The sequence below is a fragment of the Bombyx mori genome, chromosome 17 (genome assembly GCF_030269925.1).
Source record: "Bombyx mori chromosome 17, ASM3026992v2".
In the NCBI taxonomy this organism is placed as follows: Eukaryota; Metazoa; Arthropoda; class Insecta; order Lepidoptera; family Bombycidae; genus Bombyx; species Bombyx mori.
This window is the reverse complement of record NC_085123.1, coordinates 300,523-322,680: the sequence shown is the minus strand read 5'-3', so window position 1 is coordinate 322,680 and position 22,158 is coordinate 300,523. Positions and strand designations below refer to the sequence as shown.

Here is a 22,158-nt window from a genome sequence, read left to right as displayed (position 1 = left end):
TTAGTTAATCTTGGCAATAATGTTCTTTATTGTATTCTTTTCTATATACAACGTAGGGGTAAATACGAGCTATATTACCCCCAAATGAAAACTAAAAAACGAGAATCCAGTCTAGTGTGGGGTTTAATATTTAACTAGCCCGAATCTGTGTCAGATCTATTTGTGGGTCGCTTCGGCACTAATCCATGTGTTTACCCTCGACAGCGTTGTTGCTTTAGCAAGTTTACCGACATGTACTATTTAGGAGATCGTCAATTCTCATCATCAGTCGCCTGTGACCAGAGTAAGCTAGAGTAGACTTGACCAATGACGCTCAAAACATATAATTATTATTTGAACTGAAGTTCTTTGGACTTCTTCGTACTTACGAAAGGCAGGGTCATAGGCCCAGTGGACTCGTAGCGAGTGAAACGCACCCCGAAAACAGTTATAAATAAAAAATAGGCCTGTAGAGTTTGTATAATTAGTATTGATATGATATCGTGAGCCCGCTTGAGTTGATAAGCAGAACAATTATACTCATTTTTGCCGGGAATATTTTTTTTTTGTTTTTTTGAAGTGAAAACTTCTTTAGAATCGTTGTGATTTCAAACCGGATGCAACGGAAAAAACGACAGGTAAGAGACACAAATACAAAAATGTGTAGGATGAAGCCAGCAAAGAATGAGACAGAAATATACATACTATTTAATACAGCGCCATCTGTGAGATTTTTTAATACTAACGTGTGTATGAAAGCTCTTGTAGTGAATTTTAATTTAGGATTATACGTGAAATTAAAATATCAATTCACAGAGGGCGCTACCTTACAATTATTTACTAATGACAAAATTTTACATATACTTAAGACGTTTAGGATAATTGTATTTTAATTTTGGAAGGTTTCACTTCTACCACGTGTGAATTGCGCACATGTTTTTTTTTTTGTTGCTTATATGAGTGGGCGAGCTCACAGCCCACCTGGTGTTAAGTGGTTACTGGAGCCCATAGACATCTACAACGTAAATGTGCCACCCACCTTGAGATATAAGTTCTAAGGTCTTATGTATAGTTACAACGGCTGCCCCGGGCCCTTCAAACCAAAACGCATTTCTGCTTCACGGCAGAAATAGGCAGGGTGGTGGTACCTACCCGCGCAGACTCAGAAGAGGTCCATCAGTTATGTTCGTGGGATTAAGGATGGGATACATGTCTGTATTATAACAAAGACTTGAAGTTCATGCCACAAGATGAGTGACGGAATTATTTAAAATCAACTAAGACTTGACTGTTTATCACGTGCAAAAAATACATTATTGTAGATATTATTATACAGAATATTAAAGCAAGCATCGCGTTTGGCGTCCTGATAAGATCAGTGGACGTCATTATTCCTCGTCAGTAATTCCGACAGCATAAACCAGCCTCATCTACAGCGCGAACTAATCGCCGACTGACAGTGGAGATTAACTGAGCTATTTTGCAGAGTCTGTATTTTTTATGATTTGTTTGACTTGTTAAATCCCGTTACGGATTACAGCTACATTCTCTAAACTAAAAACATTTAATTTTATTTATGAAAAATTACTTGCACGCCTCAAGGAACGTTCGAGCAATTTACTAAAATCTTTTTTCAACGCCATAGAATTAACGTTGCGTAAACTTTTATTAATAAGCAACCACACTTCACACTAGCAACTCTTTAAAATTCTCACTTAGAGTTACTTCTTCCAGACAACTTTATACAAAGACAGTACATTATGGACAAAAAGCCCGGGAATATTCTAATATATTTAATAAAAATAGTAATTTCACCTTTACTGACTACAAGTTCATGTTCCAAGGCGTGTGTGTGGTAGCGTTACGTGATGTCTATGAGATGCCATGATCATTTAACATCAGGATAACCGTGAGCTCGTTTATCCATCTAACCATTAAATATATAGAATAAAAATATATTTACATATATAGAAATATACATATATATGTATGTATGTCAGTTAATATTTCGCGGATCAGTAGTGTGACGCCAAGCAAGAGAAGCATGCGAACTAGCTCCCTCGTGAACGCATCGCGCCTCACTGCACTACTGATTCGATTCAATGTATGTATGTATGTATGTACATAAATCTGTATTTTCGCATCTACATATTAATAGGAAGAAACATCACGGTTCAGTACCCTTTCTTCCTCCTCTAATTGGTTATTTGTTTTCTATTTTTGATAAGTAGCGACGAGAATTGACAAGATTTGTTTTTTTCTTAAATGGAACGTTCTGGAAACAGTTTGACATATACGTAATATTTTGATGTTATATTCGACAAAAAGCAAGTCTTAAGTTGCTTGGCTTCTCGTGTCAGTAGTGAAACTATAATGCGGTTGTGTAGGCCTAAAGGGATATGATTTTAACATTACCGGATCCTGTAGATACCATGTTAGTTTCGCAACCCATCTTGAGAATTTCGGCGACCTCATTAGGTCAAATTGCCAAAGGTCTCTTATGTTCCAAGGTTTAGCAATATGACTTATCCTAACAGACACCTATGATCGTGGAATAACATCGTCCAATGAAAATAAAATATACGAATAATAATATTACTGGTGGTAGGACCTCTTGTGAGTCCGCGTGGGTAGGTACCACCGCCCCGCCTATTTCTGCCGTGAAGCAGTAATGCGTTTCGGTCTGAAGGGTGGGGCAGCCGTTGTAACTATACTGAGATCTTAGAAATTATATCTCAAGGTGGGTGACGCATTTACGTTGTAGATGTCTATGGGCTCCAGTAACCACTTAACACCAGGTGGGCTGTGAGCTCGTTCGCCCATCTAAGCAATAAAAAAAAAATGATAAGCTCGTTAATTTTATAAGTTTAATTTCAAATTCGATAAAAACAATTTACGATTTAATCTAACTTTGAAGCAGTCTGTGACACTGGAAGATGTAAATAATCGGTCAGTTTTTGTGCAACTGACAGTCTATACATATAATTAATTATACATATAAATAAAATTGGAGTGTATTTTTTAAATATTGATATAACCGCTTTTTACTACATGCATATGAATATATGTATATACGGTACATACACCAAAATAACATTTTATACAATTTTTGTCTGTCTGTCTGTCTGTCTGTTTGTTCTGGCTAATCTCTGAAATAACTGGACCGATTTTGACGGGACTTTCACTAATAGCTGATGATATAAGGAGTAACATAGGCTACTTTGTTTAGACTAGCTTCACCCCGTGACGTCACCCGCGGTACGACAATAACCGCGGGTAACATCGCGGGACTCAGCTAGTATGTAATATAAAAAATGCGAGTCTGAGCTGCTGTCTGATCATAACTTGAACTTCGCTAAAGATTTAAGATGCATATTAATTTCGAAGGCTTTTTATTGGATTTTATAATTTACCAAATAAATTAAGGCGATTCGTCGATTTTTTGATGAATCTATTTTTATATTTTATAGCCTCTGTGGCTTTAATGTGTAATTTTTTAGTTTTTAATTAACAACAGAGCACTTTTGTGTAAATTAGATTCACTTCATATTGTTAGATATGTAATTTCTAAAAATAAAAAAAATTATATTTTTCGTTCTGTGATTGGCAGCTTGTTTATTAACGTCATAAATTGAGGAATCTGTAAGTCGATAATATTATGTTCGGTTTTGATACGTGTTCTAAAACTGGCATAGCATTTGTTTTAGTTAGTAGTAGTTAAGCGAAACAAACACTTTTTTATCCTACCTAAGCTGATAAGCCTTGAGAGGCTATTTCAGCGTAACCTTAGCTAGTAAGTGAGATGCCGGGGCTCAAACCAGAGTGATGCTAACAGTGACCCTAGCAAGAGCAATGCTTCGCAGAATCTACCACGAATCGAAACGCGACCCACTGAGAAGATCCGGTGAGAAACTCAGTGGGCTGTGTCTATGGGTTAATTCGCTCGTCGAGCACTGCGTCGCATACGACGGGTTCGACGAGGACGGCGACGGGTGCTTGTGGTACCTAAAAGCACCGTTAATGGATCGGGAGAATCCGTAATGACGTGTAACAAACACTAATGTCAGTTATTAGAGTTAGATGACCCGATGTCGCACAGTGTGTGTTTCTGCCGCGGTGTCGTCATGTGGTCCGGTTTGAAGAGTGGGACAGCTGCTCCATAATACCTTGTTGAACTTGATTTTACTTCTTCCTTCCTCTCACGGTTTGAAAGCCGCGGGAACAGGTAAAACAGTCGAGCTTAATAGATGGAGTAGGATTTTAACGTACAGAAACGTATACATGAGAAACACTGGTAAAATTTTCATTATCATATTATACCATAGTTGCTTTTGTATTCTCTAGGTTTCTTCCGTCTCTCCGTGTACATGTTGTATAAGAGCTTTATTTTTTATCTCGGCTGTTTCTCTATAGTATTTCCTACCGCGTTACGTAAAATCCCAAAAAATTACAGTTCCACCCAAAATCCAAGTAAAACATTTTCCATTTATAAAACAAACACAAAAGCGATGGGAGCGAATTCTTCGTTTCTTTACGAGGCGTCTCTTCCATTTGAGTTGCTCACGAGAGAGCGACGACGAAAATAATGTAATGTCTTTTAGACAAGTTAATCTTTGTATGAGAGTGCTAAAGTATTTTTGATGGGAAAATATTTAATGCGGGTCTATTGATACACGCTTTTTTTCTATTTATTTTTTATTGCTTAGATGGGTAGACGAGCTCACAGCCCACCTGGTGTTAAGTGGTTACTGGAGCCCATAGACATCTACAACGTAAATGCGCTACCAACCTTGAGATATAAGTTCTAAGGTCTCCGTATAGTTACAACGGCTGCCCCACCCTTCAAACCGAAACGCATTACTGCTTCACGGCAGAAATAAGCGGGGTGCGGATTCACAAGAGGTCCTACCACCAGTACTAAACCCTTGTTTCTATTTTCATCTGAATAAATGAGAGATTAAGACTCTCGGTAGGTTAGACTTGCCTTACACCCGAAAATTGTTCAATACAAACTTTACTGAGTTACCGCAATAATGCAAAAGTGAAATAAATTTTCTAATTAAAGCTGAATTCCACATCCGACAGTGAGACTCGGCTACTTCTTCTTTTCGTCAACATCTACTTCTACAGATCGCTAATCGTAGTGATATGTAGAAGTAGATATAGTGACTAGACATTCCTTCAAATTTGACAGAGCAACTTAGAAACTTATGTTACTGTCGTGTGAAATTAAAAAGGCGTTATATCAACACAACTACCATTGACTGTAGTGAAGTGATTCGCAGCGAGCTTCAAAGAGAACCCTTCTCGCTGATAAATCCAATAAGAAAGGATTTGCTATGATGTTTTTAGGAAGTGCATTTGTTTGTACTTTTTTTTTTAAATACTTTGTACAAATCGTTAAATACAGATAGAATCAAATATATATACCCTTTGTTTTTTTAAATAATTTACTAACCAATACCACGTTTACTTTAATTCATTCCATAATAAAGTTATTGTTTTTATTGTTTTGAGCGTGAAACGCCGTTAAACGCGAACCATTTTTACTGCTTCTATTGCCAATTTAACTTTAGTGAAATTCGGCATAACAATAGCAGTCATCGTCAGATAACAATAACAGTGACCCAAATCGGAGTCCCCTTGAAAATATTCAAATCTGTTTCCAGAGAGATCTATAGCACCAATTCGAATGGTGTATAAATTGACGAATTCCAATTACATTTCGTGGAAGAGATAGGACGTCGCGGCAAATTAAGATCGCAGCGTCCCGCCGCCGCGCCCTCTTAGAAATCCGAAACTCATTAAGTTTTCTGAAGCGTTTTCTTTGGGAATGCCCTGAAAGGCGGGATCATTTAAAATCGGCAACAAAGGAAATATGTCAAGTGTGCTTTTCATGGAGGGACGCTTAGCGATGCCTCGTTTGGCTGTGACGTGTCGCGTGTGTCGAGAGGAGACTTACATTTGACTACAAGAGGATGAGGAATACACGAGTGCTCTGACGGCTGACTGGCGTGTATTAGAATTAACGTCTAGTCTATAACTAAATAAACATTAAAAAGAATAAATTAATCTATACTAATATTATAAAGAGGAAAGATTTTTGTTTGTTTGTATTGAATAGGCTCCGAAACTACTGAACCGATTTGAAAAATTATTTAACTGTTCTACTGTAACTGTTAGCTACACTACTCCCGAGTGACATAGGCTATAATATTTTTTGAAAAAAAAACTCCAATAATGTAACCAAAGGTGTAAAAAAAATACCTAAAATCTTCTTTACATCTCGTGCCCTGCGAAAAGTATTAATGATAGAATAAAATAATGTACTACGACTTGGTAGAACACATTATTATTTACAGAAAGTGTCGCGACAGCATATGTCTACCTATTATTGGTATGCCGCAATAAGTGTTCTTTTATTTAAAAAAATAAAACAACGTCAAATATCATTGAAATTTTTGTTAAAAACGCGAGCGGAGCCGGAGCGGGCCGCTAGTTTATTATATACTGATAAAGGCAATGAAACCTTTGAGATTCATCATCACACCAAGCTGGAGTAACTGACATACCGTTATAATCATCGCTCTATGCATCATTGCAAGTCTAATGATAGCATTATAAATAAAATAGATGAAATTTGAATTCAAACATTGTTATATTGTATTGTAACTACAAGTGGTGACATTGTGTAACAGTAGCGTACAAACTTAAATCAGGTTTGTTTCTTTTGATGTTTAGTTTTTTCTGTGGGTTTATTACTACATTGTCAATATTATAAACTACTAGCTGTACCCGTCCGCTTCGCTGGGCATTTAAAATTAGCATTATTATTTCTCACCCCGACAAAGATTCTCATCATTAACGCCCACGCAACTGGTGTAGGGAGTCCAACACTCATATAAATATTAGCCTATCCATTAAGTACATGTATTTTCTACATGTATACAAGTTTCAAGTCAATCGGATGCATGGTTCAGTAGTTATAACGGAACATCCGTAAAAACAACTAGATATATTTAGTATAGATGAGAGCTAATCAGTCAGGTAGTGGCTTTAAAGTGGTTGCTATATCTTATTCACATCGCGACAAGCATGCCTCCGCCAATCTTCAAACGTCAAGTCCATGGCGCGCTTTTGAATACAAGAGTATTCAAAAGTGTATTCATTCATAAGAATGAGTTTTGTTGATTTGTCCTCTAATTGTGTATGGCAAACAGGATGCTAGGTACAAACAGTCGACCCACGCGTATCCTGCTCGGGATTACTCACGTTTGTAGTTGAGAAGTGTCTGACCTTCATAAGTGGCTTATTGAATCGATCCATACGTTAGTGCGTCCCTGGTTCTATACGCTCAATTTTATGTACTTGTCAATAGATTTAATTAAGACGTGAAATGCCTTTACTGCCTTTACTGGTGGTAGGAACTCTTGTGAGTCCGCGCGGGTGGGTACCACCACTCTGCCTATTTCTGCCGTGAAGCAGTAATGCGTTTCGGTTTGAAGGGTGGGGCAGCCGTTTTAACTAAGCTAAGACCTTAGAACTTATATCTCAAGGTGGGTGGCGCATTTACGTTGTAGATGTCTATGGGCTCTAGTAGTCATTTAACACCAGGTGGGCTGTGAGCTCGTCCACCCATCTAAGCAATTAAAAAAAAATGCCGACTGATAACAAAACATTTTAATGCCAATTAAAAAAAATACGGTATGAGAAACTTGCGTCAATACGTAAGTTCCAAACTATAAAATTTAGTGGAAGATCTGCCTGTCACCCTGAAAATATATCTCATGATCGCATTCAAGTTGGTGCCGTTATGGTGAAGATAGTTGTGCATAATCTCACAAAGAGCATCTGTATTTTCATTGTTTTGATACGTCACACACACGCATTTGTATTTAGGTGTAGATGCAAAGTACTGTAGATTTGATTACTGAAAAGAAGACAATTGTTCTAGTGTAATAACAAAAATATGATCACGATTACCCATGGTATCTACTGTCTCATCTATAAACACAAGATCAAGCACACTAGGGATAGACGATATAGTTTTAAAAGCAGTAAAATGTACGTATGTGCGTATGTGGTTTTTATTTTTCGGCGGCAATCTAAAGCGGGAGTAGTAGCAGAGTTTGTTCAGTTTAGTTCCTTTTTACGACTGTTTTAGTGATCGTAAACATGGCTAGTTGAACCACCGGAGCGACTACACTAAAATTTCTAACTCTATTGCACTTTAAGGCACACAGTTCGAGCTCATTCGCTTTTGTTAACTAAAAATTATTACTGTCCTAATCTTATTCGAATTGTTTTATTGAGAAATCTTGCTTCAATACCACAGATAAAGGTTGTGTTTTATTTCATTCCTTTTGTTACAATTTCGGATTGCAGGAATGTATAAAATATTTTTGATGATTCGAGAAAATTTACTGAACAGTTTTATGATATAATAATCTTATATTTGAACATTAAAACAGTACGAAATCTTGTACCCTTAAACGAGCAATTCTTGTGTATATAATAATATGTATATACTAGCTGACCCGGCAAACGTTGTTTTGCCATATATAAGATTTCTAGGGAATTTCTGGTGTAGAAAAAAAAACTTATTGTAAGTGTGTAAGGATGTGGTAAATGAGTGAAAGAGGTATGTAGTGCTGTGAACGATGATGGAATATATAATAAAAATAACAAAACCTCATTATAACAAAAAAAAAATGTCCAAATAAAAAAAATATGTTAGGGGTGGACAACCCTAATCACTTAGGGATATGAAAAATAGATAGTAGCCGATTCTCAGGCTTACTGAATATGCATAAAAAATTTCATGAGAATCGGTCAAGCGGTTTCGGAGGAGTATGGGAACGAACATTGTGACACGAGAATTTTATATATTAGATAATCTGAATCTCGGAAACGGCTCCAACGATTTTCATAAAATGTAGTATACAGGGGATTTCGAGGGCGATAAATCGATCTAGCTACGATTAATTTTCAGAAAATGTTGTTTTATTCGTGTTTTCAATAATCAACTCTTCCCGACATCTATTGGCGAATAATAACACTATTTTTCTTAATTGAGGGCAACTAACCGCTTTAAAGACACAACAAGATGGCGTTATCAAAAAAAAACCTCTTTCATCAACTTTTTTTCATTTCTGAACGATAGCGCTCACAGACTCCGGCCTCACCAAACGACTGTAATTTTACTGGACAACTTTCAAACCAAAGTGTAAATAAAATCAAATGTCTACGAGTATCTCTGTCACCTTACCTTTGTTGTTTTGAGCTTATTAAAATGGAACGCCTCCCTTGTCAATATGTCAATAGGTTCGTGAACATTTAATTAATTGATTCTTACTACGACTTTAGTTTTAATCACGGATTGATAACGACGTTAAGGCTCTCAAAAAATTCTGAACTAATTAAAACAAAAAATAGTGGTAAGAAACTATTTAATAATAGTGTTAATATAGTCAACCCGTAATAAAGTTTGTGCCATTTATCAATACTAATTTTATAAAATAAAAACGTGACTTTGCCACGTTTGCATCTTTTATTTACTAAAGCAATATCTATTTAAATACAATTCAATGTTTCTTTGTACGTTTGGTTGTTCTCTAACTCTTAGAAAACTTGGTACTGTTGTGATAATTTCCATCAAATTATTCAGATATTGCGCTACTAAAAATAAGTAATTACCTAAATGATACACAGATATATCTGCCCACTTTATTGATACATTTGGCCTTCTGTTTGTAGTAATTTATTATATTAATTCATAAACGAAACTCACCTCTCATCTGTATATTGTTTGAAAAAACTTGCCAAACAAGGCATTTTGACTCCTTGAAGTACTAATTATTCGTCTTAGATTGTTTTTTGTAAGTATTAGTATCTACATCTTCCTGTCTTACTCAACAATTCCTGACTTTATTTCTTCCTACCTATGCCTTGAGAGGCTTCCCCCTAAAATGTCGGCGAGCTCACGGGGCTCAAACCAGAAGTGTTTCTAGCATTGGCCCTAGCAAGAGCAGTGCTTCGCAGAATCTACCACCAGATCGGAAACGCGACCCACTGAGAGGATCCGGCGAGAAACTCAGTGGGCTGTGTCTATGGGTTAATTCAGCCGTCGAGCCCTTCGTCGCAAGCGATGGGTTCGACGAAGATAGTGACCGGTGCTTGGGGTACCTAAAAGACCGTTAATGGATCGGGAGGATCCGTAATGACGTGTTTAGGGCGACGTCGCCTGTTTACCTGGTCTACAGGATCGGGTATGTAATTCCCGGCGGCCACAACAAGAGGGTTTTCATGTCGTGCCGCCTTTTCGTAGTGATTCCTGACCTAGATATCCAACAAGTATTGACGTCATTAAGCTATGTGTCTAAATAGTTAGATCAAACAATGTGTTCCGACCTCATCTAAAGGTTTCATTGGACAAATCAGTGTCCCGGAACTAACCCAAATACAGAGTATGGTCGCTATTCGAATTACTTCTGATCTTTTAATTAATTTCAACATGGAAACAACGCCGCATAATATCTCGAAGAGCATACATTCTTTAAGACAAATTGGATGATTGTCGGCTTGTATGCTCTTCTGCCCAAAAGTGCAGACATAGAGATTAATTTTAACGATCACTTGGTAATTTTGTGGACATTACTATCACGTTTCATTCATTCTCGAAAATTTTATTCGTCCTTTCCGAGCACTACGCTGTGCCATATTGTGGAACAGTAAATTTTAATTTTATTTCAAGAATCATAATCGTTTTAGGCAAATTTTAGTGGTCAATTAAGTTACCCTGTTAAAACAAGAACACGTAATTGGTTCACGGTGAAATTATGCCGGAGCGCGGGACACACCGATACGATCTCACAACACGTCCCGCAGCAAATAAACGAAATTATATGCAAATTTATAAATTTCACTACACGATGCTATTCTTTTTGTTATATGGCTTTTGTAGATTTTTTTTTTTTTGGTCAGGAGGAATTCGCCGGACTCCCACCCTCCACTGGAGATGGGGGGTGGGGCATGTCGGAGTCAAACCGACTAAAACCTCCTGTCGCTCAACAACCAACGTCCACACCTCACATGAGACAGAACTCATGAAGAGGCAAAGGGAGGAAAGTGAAGCGTTTAGTGCGGAGCACATCTCTCTCATCACCCTCCCCCTCGGGACGCCAGGCCAGCGATCGTCGGCGCCACGACCACCAGCCCTCTCGGTCGGCAGGCTGTCCGAAGCCCGCCTAGATGGCGCCGGTTTGAATGGGTTATCCTACGAAATACCCCGCTGGGTCAAAACCAGCGTGGGTCGAGGATAGCCGGCCTTCCATCACCCGGATGCTCTTGCGTAAAACTCGTGCAGAGCAGCTTGCACGTCGTCTTCTTAGGCCCCCTTCGCTGGGCCCCAGACCGACATATGAGGGGGACCCGAAACACTTAGAGGGCCAGGGCTTGGGCGAGATCCGCCTCCCTGGCCCCCGCTCGACGGCGGCGGGCTTGTGCGTCTCTCACGCGCCCCGCCGCCTCCTTCTGCGAGATGGTGCACTCGCAGAAGTCGAGCATCGCCTTCCACGACTCGTCGTCGTCGAGCATCGATGCCACAACACTCGGCAACGACAAGTCGTTTCCTATTTTTGCGACGAGGACACGGCGCCACCCCTCCCATGCGGGGCAGGCAACGAGCGTGTGCTCCGCCGTGTCCAAGTCGCAACCACAATGGTAACACCCTGCCGTCGGCTCGGCTCCGATCCGGTGCAGGAACTCACCGAAGCAACCATGCCCAGTGAGCACCTGCGTGAGCCGGAAAGTGAGGCGTCCTCTGTCACGATTCACCCAATCCACAAGAATCGGGCGAATCGCCTCGACGGTCCTACGACCAGCCGAAGGATCGGCCAGCCGCCTGGACCATGACTCCAGCACGGACCGCCGAGATTGGGCCCTCCGCGCTCTGACTACACTGGGGCTGGGACGCGCCACGCCCTGGGCACGAAGGTTAGCCCGCCACTGATAGTCAGCGGCGAGCGCCTCCGCCTCCAGGACCCAAGGCGGCGTCCCAGCCAGTACACACGCCGCCTCAAAAGAGATGGTGCGATAACCACGGATGACCCTGACCGCGATGGTGCGTTGCGGCCGTTGCAGCAACTTCGCTACCCCCACGGCCAGGGACTGGCCCCACACGGGTGCCCCGTATAAGGCCATTGACCGCACCACCCCCGTATAGAGACGGCGCGTCACCTGGTCAGGCCCCCCGATGTTGGGAAGAAGCCGGCTTAACGCGCCGGCCACCCCCAACAAACGAGGGACCAGGTGCTGAAAATGAGCACGGAAGGTCCAACGACTGTCCAGAATGAGGCCGAGGTACTTTAACTGCACCCCGACCCCGATCCGGACGCCTCCAACCACGATATGGGCATCGACAGGTGGCACTCTCCGGGGCCTGTGGAACCACATGGCCTCGGATTTACTGAGCGCCACGTCGAGGCCCAATCTCCTGATTTTGCCAACGACATGCGCTACCCCAGCGGTGGCAAGACGAGCAGACTCAGCAAAGCTCCCTCCCCGGGCCACGACCAGCGTGTCGTCTGCGTAACAAATTACGCTTAGGCCCGGGAGGAGGGCACCCCTCAGCACCCAGTCATACCCGATATTCCACAAAAGAGGGCCGAGTACCGACCCCTGTGGAACACCGCGCACGACCGGGAACCGATGCACGACCCCACCGTGTCCGGTACACGTGACCGATCTGTCCTCCAAGTAGGAGCCGACCAGCCGGCGAAGGTAGAGGGGCACTCCGTGTCTTTCCAGCGCCCCCCCTATCACGGACCAGGGCAGGGTGTTAAACGCATTGGCGATGTCGAGCGACACCGCCAAGGCCACCCCACCCCCGCAGACGGCCTCCTCCGAGAGGGCCCGCACGCGAAGGATCGCGTCCACCGTTGAGCGGCCCTCTCGGAAGCCATACTGCTCCGCCGACAGATCGGGTCCCACCCCGAGCAGATGCTGGATGATGCGGGCTGCCAGAATGCGTTCCAGCAGTTTGCCCACCTCATCCAGCAACACGATGGGACGATACCCGGCGGCAGTATCCGCCGGGCGCCCCTCCTTTCTCAACAGCACAAGTCTGCCCGTCCTCCACGATGAAGGAAACCGTCCCGACTCGAGGCAGGAGTTATAAAGCCTCAAGAGTCGGTCCCCTAGGGCACCAAGAGCCAAGGCCCAAACCCGGCCATGGACGCCGTCCGGGCCAGGTGCAGTGTCCTTTGCGCACATTTTGCGTACTGCCACACGGAGCTCCGCCCCTGTTATATGGGGCACCTCAGCAGGGGCGTCGCCGTCGTATTCCGGCGGCGCGCCCATAGCGGGAGCGACAAATCCCCCCTGCTCCTGCGGGAACAGCGCCGAGACGATGTCCCGCAGCTGCTGAGGCTGGAGACGCTCCGTGATTGGGGGGGCCCATGGGCGCATTTTATTGCGCACCATGTGATAGGGTCTCCCCCACGGATCCTCATCCAGCGTCTCCAGGAGACCCTCCATGTGTTGGTCCTTGGCTCTTCTGATGGCCAGCTGCAACGCCCTCTGTGCGACGCGAAATGCGCCGTACAGCTGGGCCTCTACCACCGCGAACGCCACCGGATCGTTGCGCCGCGGCAGGCGACGGCGGCGATGCCTCGCGCACTGGCACCTCGCCCGAACGCACTCCACGCGGAGTTGCGCGATTTCGGCCGACCACCAGTACACTTGGCGATTGGGAGGTCGAGGGCTAATCCGGGGCATCGACACGTCACAGATGCGACGCATCGTGTCCCGGAACCACCCCGCTTCGTCCTCGACCTCAACTGGATGTGGACGCATGGGCGCCCACGCCGCCGTAGAAGCTTCCATCAGTAGCGCCATATTCAAGCGCTTCAGTGCCCACCTGGGGAATGACCGGGATGCACCACGGGGGTGGTCCCCGTAGGCGACCGCGACTGTGGAGCGGGCGGAGAGATCAAATCGAATATACCGGTGATCTGACAGCGTCTCCGCCCCCTCCAGAACCCTCCAGTCGCGAATAAGGCGCGCGATGGCCGGGCTCGCGAACGTAACGTCCACAATAGACTCGCCCTGCCACCGCACGCACGTCGCAACCGACCCTCTATTCAACAAATAGAGGCCGGCCACGTTCGCCCACCTCTCCGATAGCCTACCACGAGCGTCCGAGCGGGGGGAGCCCCATGCGACAGACTTCGCATTGAGGTCCCCCGCGAGAATCACTGGACGAGGAGCGAGGCGGCGAGCAATCGCCCCGATCCCGTCCAGGAAATGCCCGAACTCGACAGTAGGCCTATTCGGAGAGAAGTACGCCCCGATCACGACGGTCCCTTCCAGCTGCACCGCGACGAACCCTTGGCCCCTGGTCACCATCGCCAAGGGGGGGATCGTCGCGTCTCTTCTTATGACTATGGCCGCCAGGCCGCCATCGTCCCCGAACCAGCAATCATTTGCCGGGGGAACGAAGTACGGCTCGGCGACCACAGCCATGTCTATGGACCACTCCGCCATGCTCTGAGACAGCATGTCCTGAGCTCTGGCGGAGTGGTTCAGGTTTCCTTGGAGGAAGCGATAGGTGCGGTCCATTACTGTTGAACCACATCCATCGCCCCCTCCTCTTCACCGCTGCCCCCACCCTCCGACACTGGCGCCGCAGCGGGGATTGCAACATTGGCCAGTGCTCCTCTGGCCAACCTTCTCTTCTGCCGGCGCCTTGATTTTCGGCGCCGGTTGCGTTCAGTATTAACACCGGACGGGAAGCAAGCCTTGCCTCCCGCCCGGTGGTTTGCCCTACGCCCGGCCGCAGCGCACAGAGCGCAGTGCGGGGCGGCCGTGCAGGACGCCGCTTTATGACCAGGTTGGCCGCAGCGGAAACATAGACCACTGCGGTCAACCGAGCTGGTGCACCTGGCGAGGCCATGTCCGGTGCTAAAGCACCGAAGGCATCGCCAGGCGCGTGACTAAAGCAAGCGTACGTGGGCCGCTATCCAGCCCACGCGCAGTATGCCCGAATTTCCTGATGGTCTCCCGGGCGGGGGAGCAGCCAGGGAGGCGGCCGCCTCCACCGGGCAACGCACCCACACCGAGCTGGCCCCGGTATAACCGCGGCGCGGCTCGCCTACGGTTACATTTTCCAGTGCGCATTTGCCCTGGACAGCGACAGCCGCCATCACCTCATCCCTGGTGGTACAGTCGTCCAGGCCGGTTACTCTTAATTCGGCCATTTTCACCGGCCTGTGCACCCGCACCTCCTCCTCAGGTAGGACCATACGGAGCTTCGCCACCAGACGCTCCGCGATGCCGGCACTATCGGCAACGGGACATTCTAGCAGCTTAGCCCCGTTGGCCGTCTGCCTGCAGCGGAGGCCCTCCTCCGCCCCAATCTCGCCCAGGTCAACTGCCGCACGCGCCCGGGCGATGACATCTCTGTATGTCATGCCCTTGGCTTCAGCGGCTGGCAGTAGGGTAAGAACCACTGCTGCCGACCGAGGCGCGCGCGGTAACTTCTTTTTTTTTGTTTTTCTTGGCGGCTTCAGACGCTCGACCCTGTTGGGGTGCAGCTTGAGCCGCCTTGGCCGCCGGCGCTCTACCCATTTGAGGAGCTGCCGGTGGGGCCTTTCTGGTGCCCCGCCGGGCCACCACGTTCCACCCCTCGTCCATATTTGACGGAGGCGGAGGCAGTGGACAGGACTGGGGTGCTTGTTGTAGAGGATTCGCGTTAGCGCCACCCCCTCGCTTAGTTTTAGCCCGTCCCGGGCCCGACTTGGTGGTCGGAGCTCGTACGGGAGCAGGACGAGCGGCCAAAGCACCCGACACCGCCAGCCGCCTAGTGTCAGCCAAGACCGAGACTTTCGCCTCGAGAGCTGCCAACCTGCCGCCCAGCCTTTCTATTACAGCCTGGACAGTGCGGCTGATGACCTCGTCCAGGCTGAAGTTTGCTGGTTCTGGCGGAGCCAACATCCGTGGCCCTGCGAGTGCCCGCCGTCGCTCGGCGGCGGACGTCTCCCTAGAGCGCGGTGACGGGAGACGCGGCCGCTGTTGTGCCACATGCGGTGGTGGCAGCACAGGCCATCGGTCGCCAGTCAGCGCCGGGGGACGGGGGCCCCGAGGGGCTCCAGTGGCCCAATGCGTCGCTGCGCCGTCATTGGGTTGCTGCTGTGCTTGGAGCTGTGCTCGAAGCCTCGAATTTTCCGCCATCAGCTGTACTACCTGGTCATTGGCAGAAGCAACCGAAGGCAGAACCTTCGAGACCTGCGAGACCACATCTCGCAGTTTTCGGCCAGTGGCTTTGGTTTTGGTGCCGTTGGCCGCATATGATTTGATGGTCTTCATGGCCCTGTCTATGACCAAGGCAGGGTCCTGAAGACCACCCTCTTCCTCCTCCGTCGTCTGCCCGTCTAGTGAAGCGACAGACATCGACACTGATGATGGTGCCGGTGACGGTGCGCCTCTTCTACGGGCGGGTCTCCCTTTAGGGGGCGGCATCTCCTCCGCAGCAGAGGCCGCTTCGGAGACTACCAGCACTTTCTCCGGTGGGGCATCCGCACCAGAGGACGACGCTGGCTCCCCTACCCCCTCACGAGAGGAAACTCGCCACGACTTCCTCTTCCGCCTGATCTTCTTGGCGGTTGTCCCTTTTGGATCAACTGCCTCGCCGTCGCTGACGAGCGCAGAGCGCGTCGAGCCAGCGCTGGCACACCTCGGTTCGACGGGTTTTCCGCTACCCGTCGCACAGCCCCCTTCATCATGGCATTCTTTGCCCCCCCCAGAATACGCGGGGCAGCGTGCTCCCACCGAGGTGGAAGCACGGAGGGATTCTCCACCTAAGGTGGTACCCTCCTGGGGTAATTTTTGTTTTAAGTTTGCCATCATTATATTTGTTCCTTTTTATTTAACCAGGGGTCGGTCCCCTGGGACGGTCCTCACGACTGGACTCCCTCCAGCCGCTCATCTCATCACCGGACACGTCACAAGCTTAAGATTAGGGCATTTTTTATAGAGGTTCGCATCCTCGCGGCCCCTGCTAGGCAGCGACCCCGCCTCCTACTCGGTAGGGATTACGGTATGCTTCTACGAAGCCACGCCGGTAAACCGGTACCCCCCTCTGGAGGGCCTTCCCCTGTAGCCACCAAGAGGCAGCCGGGGACATGGCGACCAGCGACCGGAAGGGAGTGCCCTCCGGTTCACTTCTCATCCACGTGGGTCTACCATTACTGACAGACCCACACGTCTGACCACGTTGTGGCCACGCCGGCGTACCGGTACCCCCCTCTGGAGGGCCTTCCCCTTTAACAGCCAGAGAGCCGCCGGGGACATGGCCTAGCATACAAGAGGGCTCCAGAAGGGAGCCCTTTCCCTCTTCACGCACCCTTTGCTTAGCAAAGGTGGGAAAAGGGAACACGGTGTGCAGTCTTCTTAGTTCGCGGCACCCCTGTGCAGACAACGCTGCTCCACGGTATCGGGGTGCACGCTTAAGCCCCACCGCCACGACAAGGCGAGACCACGTTGTGTGGGGATGGCTTTTGTAGATAAACGACCTTCATGATAATGAGTGGTTACCGTCCATCATAAATGTGGATAATGCCAGGGATAGAGCCAAGCTCATGCATATCGCTAAAGACTCCTCAAATAACGTTTGAAGACGGGAAATTCATTCCAAGCAACCGGAACGTCGCTAAAAGATCTCCGAAAACGCACTGTAGATGAACACAGGTCTTCTAAATTATTTGCAGAAACTCGGCTCCGGTGTCCAAGGGAAAAACAGGAGGGGACTATTGAATATCAGTTCTGGACAAATTTGTAACCAAGTGTGGTATGTTTAATGATAATGTATTATATAATATAATAATGATTTATTATAGTATATGTTATATATTTATGTGCACTGCGACGTAAAGTGTCAAGTAAAACTATTATTTTGTATGTGCAATATAAATAAATGATCAACTCTTTCTAAACAATGTGTATTGACTCTGAATCTACAAACGGTCGTCCCTTGGTTACTTCCCACATAAAGCTTTAGGAAGTTTATCGAAGTTGAAGCTCGGCCTAAAAGTTGGTTAGAACATCAAAGCGTAAGTCGTTAAAAGTCCCACAAGTATTAATTTAATCAGCTTATCTTAAATCTTAACATAAACTTTGTGTCTTCCACCCTTAGCTATTTATCTATCTGGGTATTTTATTATGACCATTAGCAGCAGCATTCAGGATGTTGCGTCTATGAGCTCTGATTTACACCAGCGGGCTCGGGGCCCAGAGATAGAAATCGTCTCCAAAAAAAAAGTTTGACATGTGATCTGAAAAAATTCTTTGAAAATCAATACCCTTGTTGAATCTTCTAGAACATTAAATTCATTATGGATGATAATGAAAAAAGATGTAGAGCTGCGCGATCTCAGTTAAAGACCCCACTAATGTTTCTGCAGACAATTCATGTTCGTCAACGAACTTTTTATCATGATTCGTTTTGTTCTGCTTTTGTTCATACATCTAATCGTCTTCATCGATTTCTTTGTTTTTTGTTTATTTATTTATTTTTTATTACTTAGATGGGTGGACGAACTCACAGCTCACCTGGTGTTAAGTGGTTACTGGGTCCCAAAGACATCCACAACGTAAATGCGCCACCCACCTTGAGATATTATAAGTTCTAAGGTCTCAAGTATAGTTACAACAGCTGCCCCACCCTTCAAACCGAAACGCATTACTGCTTCACGGCACAAATAGGCAGGATGGTGGTACCCACTCGCGCGGACCCAAAAGATCCTACCACCAGTAAAAACCACCAGTCATGTTCAAAGTCACGAAAAAATCTGTCGATTCTTCAGTTATTCGAAGCCCCATAAAATAGAATAAAATAAAGTTAGTTTGAACGTAGAGTCCATACGCAGTCTTTAACCCACTGAGTGTCTCGGCCAATATGTGGATCCCAATTTCGGTCCGGTGGTAGATTCTACGAAGCACTGCTGTTGTTATGGCCAGTGTTAGAAAATTCTCTCAGGTTGATTTCCGTGAGCTCACCTACCTACTATAGCTGGGAATATGTAGGATAAAAATTAGCCGCGCATTCATTGTCCGTGCAACAATTGCGCATGCTGATTGTAAATGCAATCAATAGATTGACGACCATGAGAACTCATAAACATTCATAAAGTCATATAATAAAAATGAAATATCCAATTTTATGAATTCAGGTAGCGTGTATTTCTGTCGTAAAGTCGCCAAACGGGCTGAGTTCACTGGGGGAAAAACGGCTATTGCAATACCTCGATCGAGCCTTAGATCTCCTGTGTTACGGTTGGTTGTGGTGTGAGTGGGCTCCGGTAATGATGTAGCATCATGTAAATTGTCTCTGATGACTACGATTTTTTTTAAAACAAGCCCAGAAGCATCCCCATTAAAATTTTGAAATTTAGAAAATTCCAAAACTTCCATGCACTATTTGCAGTGTTTCTGTACAATTTTTGCTATAATACGTAAAATTGTCTTCGATATTTGACTGAAGAACCAATATTATAGTGTGCTATAATAATTAAAAGGCACCAGAAATATTAAATGCCATGATATACCTTAAATACTACCACCATACCATAAATTCAACCACTCGACAAGTATACCAAAATTAATCGTCTTTGTCTTCTAACCTGAGTCTACTTGTTCATGAACATCAAAGGAAAATACTATGATAAATAAAATAAATTAAATAAAAAATTGTCAAAATAAACTTCCAAATTGTACTTTATACTTATATAAGTGAAATTGATCGAAGCCGTGCGTGCCGTCGGATGCTAAACATATTTTACACAACAAATCGTTTCAATTTATATTCAAATTTAAAACAAACGAACTTCAGAAGCACTTCTAACACAACTAGTTCTAACCCTAGGGCTAAAGTTGTGGTAACTGATTACGAACAATAATGGGAAACCATCTAAAACTACGCACCAGATAGGTATGAAAAATGTATTTTATTTTGCATACCTCTTGTCAAGGGTCTAAAAACTATTTTTTTGGTGGTGGGCTAACTCACGGCTCACCCGGTGTTAAGTGGTTACCGAGCTTAAAGATATCAACAACGTAAATGTCGTTACACCTTGAGACATAAGTTCTAAGTCTCAGCTTTATAATATGTACAAGGGCACCTCGGTTCGACGGGTTTTCCGCTACCCGTCGCACAGCCCCCTTCATCATGGCATTCTTTGCCCCCCCCAGAATACGCGGGGCAGCGTGCTCCCACCGAGGTGGAAGCACGGAGGGATTCTCCACCTAAGGTGGTACCCTCCTGGGGTAATTTTTGTTTTAAGTTTGCCATCATTATATTTGTTCCTTTTTATTTAACCAGGGGTCGGTCCCCTGGGACGGTCCTCACGACTGGACTCCCTCCAGCCGCTCATCTCATCACCGGACACGTCACAAGCTTAAGATTAGGGCATTTTTTATAGAGGTTCGCATCCTCGCGGCCCCTGCTAGGCAGCGACCCCGCCTCCTACTCGGTAGGGATTACGGTATGCTTCTACGAAGCCACGCCGGTAAACCGGTACCCCCCTCTGGAGGGCCTTCCCCTGTAGCCACCAAGAGGCAGCCGGGGACATGGCGACCAGCGACCGGAAGGGAGTGCCCTCCGGTTCACTTCTCATCCACGTGGGTCTACCATTACTGACAGACCCACACGTCTGACCACGTTGTGGCCACGCCGGCGTACCGGTACCCCCCTCTGGAGGGCCTTCCCCTTTAACAGCCAGAGAGCCGCCGGGGACATGGCCTAGCATACAAGAGGGCTCCAGAAGGGAGCCCTTTCCCTCTTCACGCACCCTTTGCTTAGCAAAGGTGGGAAAAGGGAACACGGTGTGCAGTCTTCTTAGTTCGCGGCACCCCTGTGCAGACAACGCTGCTCCACGGTATCGGGGTGCACGCTTAAGCCCCACCGCCACGACAAGGCGAGACCACGTTGTGTGGGGATGGCTTTTGTAGATAAACGACCTTCATGATAATGAGTGGTTACCGTCCATCATAAATGTGGATAATGCCAGGGATAGAGCCAAGCTCATGCATATCGCTAAAGACTCCTCAAATAACGTTTGAAGACGGGAAATTCATTCCAAGCAACCGGAACGTCGCTAAAAGATCTCCGAAAACGCACTGTAGATGAACACAGGTCTTCTAAATTATTTGCAGAAACTCGGCTCCGGTGTCCAAGGGAAAAACAGGAGGGGACTATTGAATATCAGTTCTGGACAAATTTGTAACCAAGTGTGGTATGTTTAATGATAATGTATTATATAATATAATAATGATTTATTATAGTATATGTTATATATTTATGTGCACTGCGACGTAAAGTGTCAAGTAAAACTATTATTTTGTATGTGCAATATAAATAAATGATCAACTCTTTCTAAACAATGTGTATTGACTCTGAATCTACAAACGGTCGTCCCTTGGTTACTTCCCACATAAAGCTTTAGGAAGTTTATCGAAGTTGAAGCTCGGCCTAAAAGTTGGTTAGAACATCAAAGCGTAAGTCGTTAAAAGTCCCACAAGTATTAATTTAATCAGCTTATCTTAAATCTTAACATAAACTTTGTGTCTTCCACCCTTAGCTATTTATCTATCTGGGTATTTTATTATGACCATTAGCAGCAGCATTCAGGATGTTGCGTCTATGAGCTCTGATTTACACCAGCGGGCTCGGGGCCCAGAGATAGAAATCGTCTCCAAAAAAAAAGTTTGACATGTGATCTGAAAAAATTCTTTGAAAATCAATACCCTTGTTGAATCTTCTAGAACATTAAATTCATTATGGATGATAATGAAAAAAGATGTAGAGCTGCGCGATCTCAGTTAAAGACCCCACTAATGTTTCTGCAGACAATTCATGTTCGTCAACGAACTTTTTATCATGATTCGTTTTGTTCTGCTTTTGTTCATACATCTAATCGTCTTCATCGATTTCTTTGTTTTTTGTTTATTTATTTATTTTTTATTACTTAGATGGGTGGACGAACTCACAGCTCACCTGGTGTTAAGTGGTTACTGGGTCCCAAAGACATCCACAACGTAAATGCGCCACCCACCTTGAGATATTATAAGTTCTAAGGTCTCAAGTATAGTTACAACAGCTGCCCCACCCTTCAAACCGAAACGCAT

General features: G+C 45.5%; 1 protein-coding gene across 4 annotated transcripts in view; it reads left to right on the top strand.

Annotated features, from left to right (window-relative positions):
* The window catches only part of Alstr (allatostatin receptor), a 104,223-nt gene that overhangs the window by 68,997 nt on the left and 13,068 nt on the right, over positions 1 to 22,158 (top strand).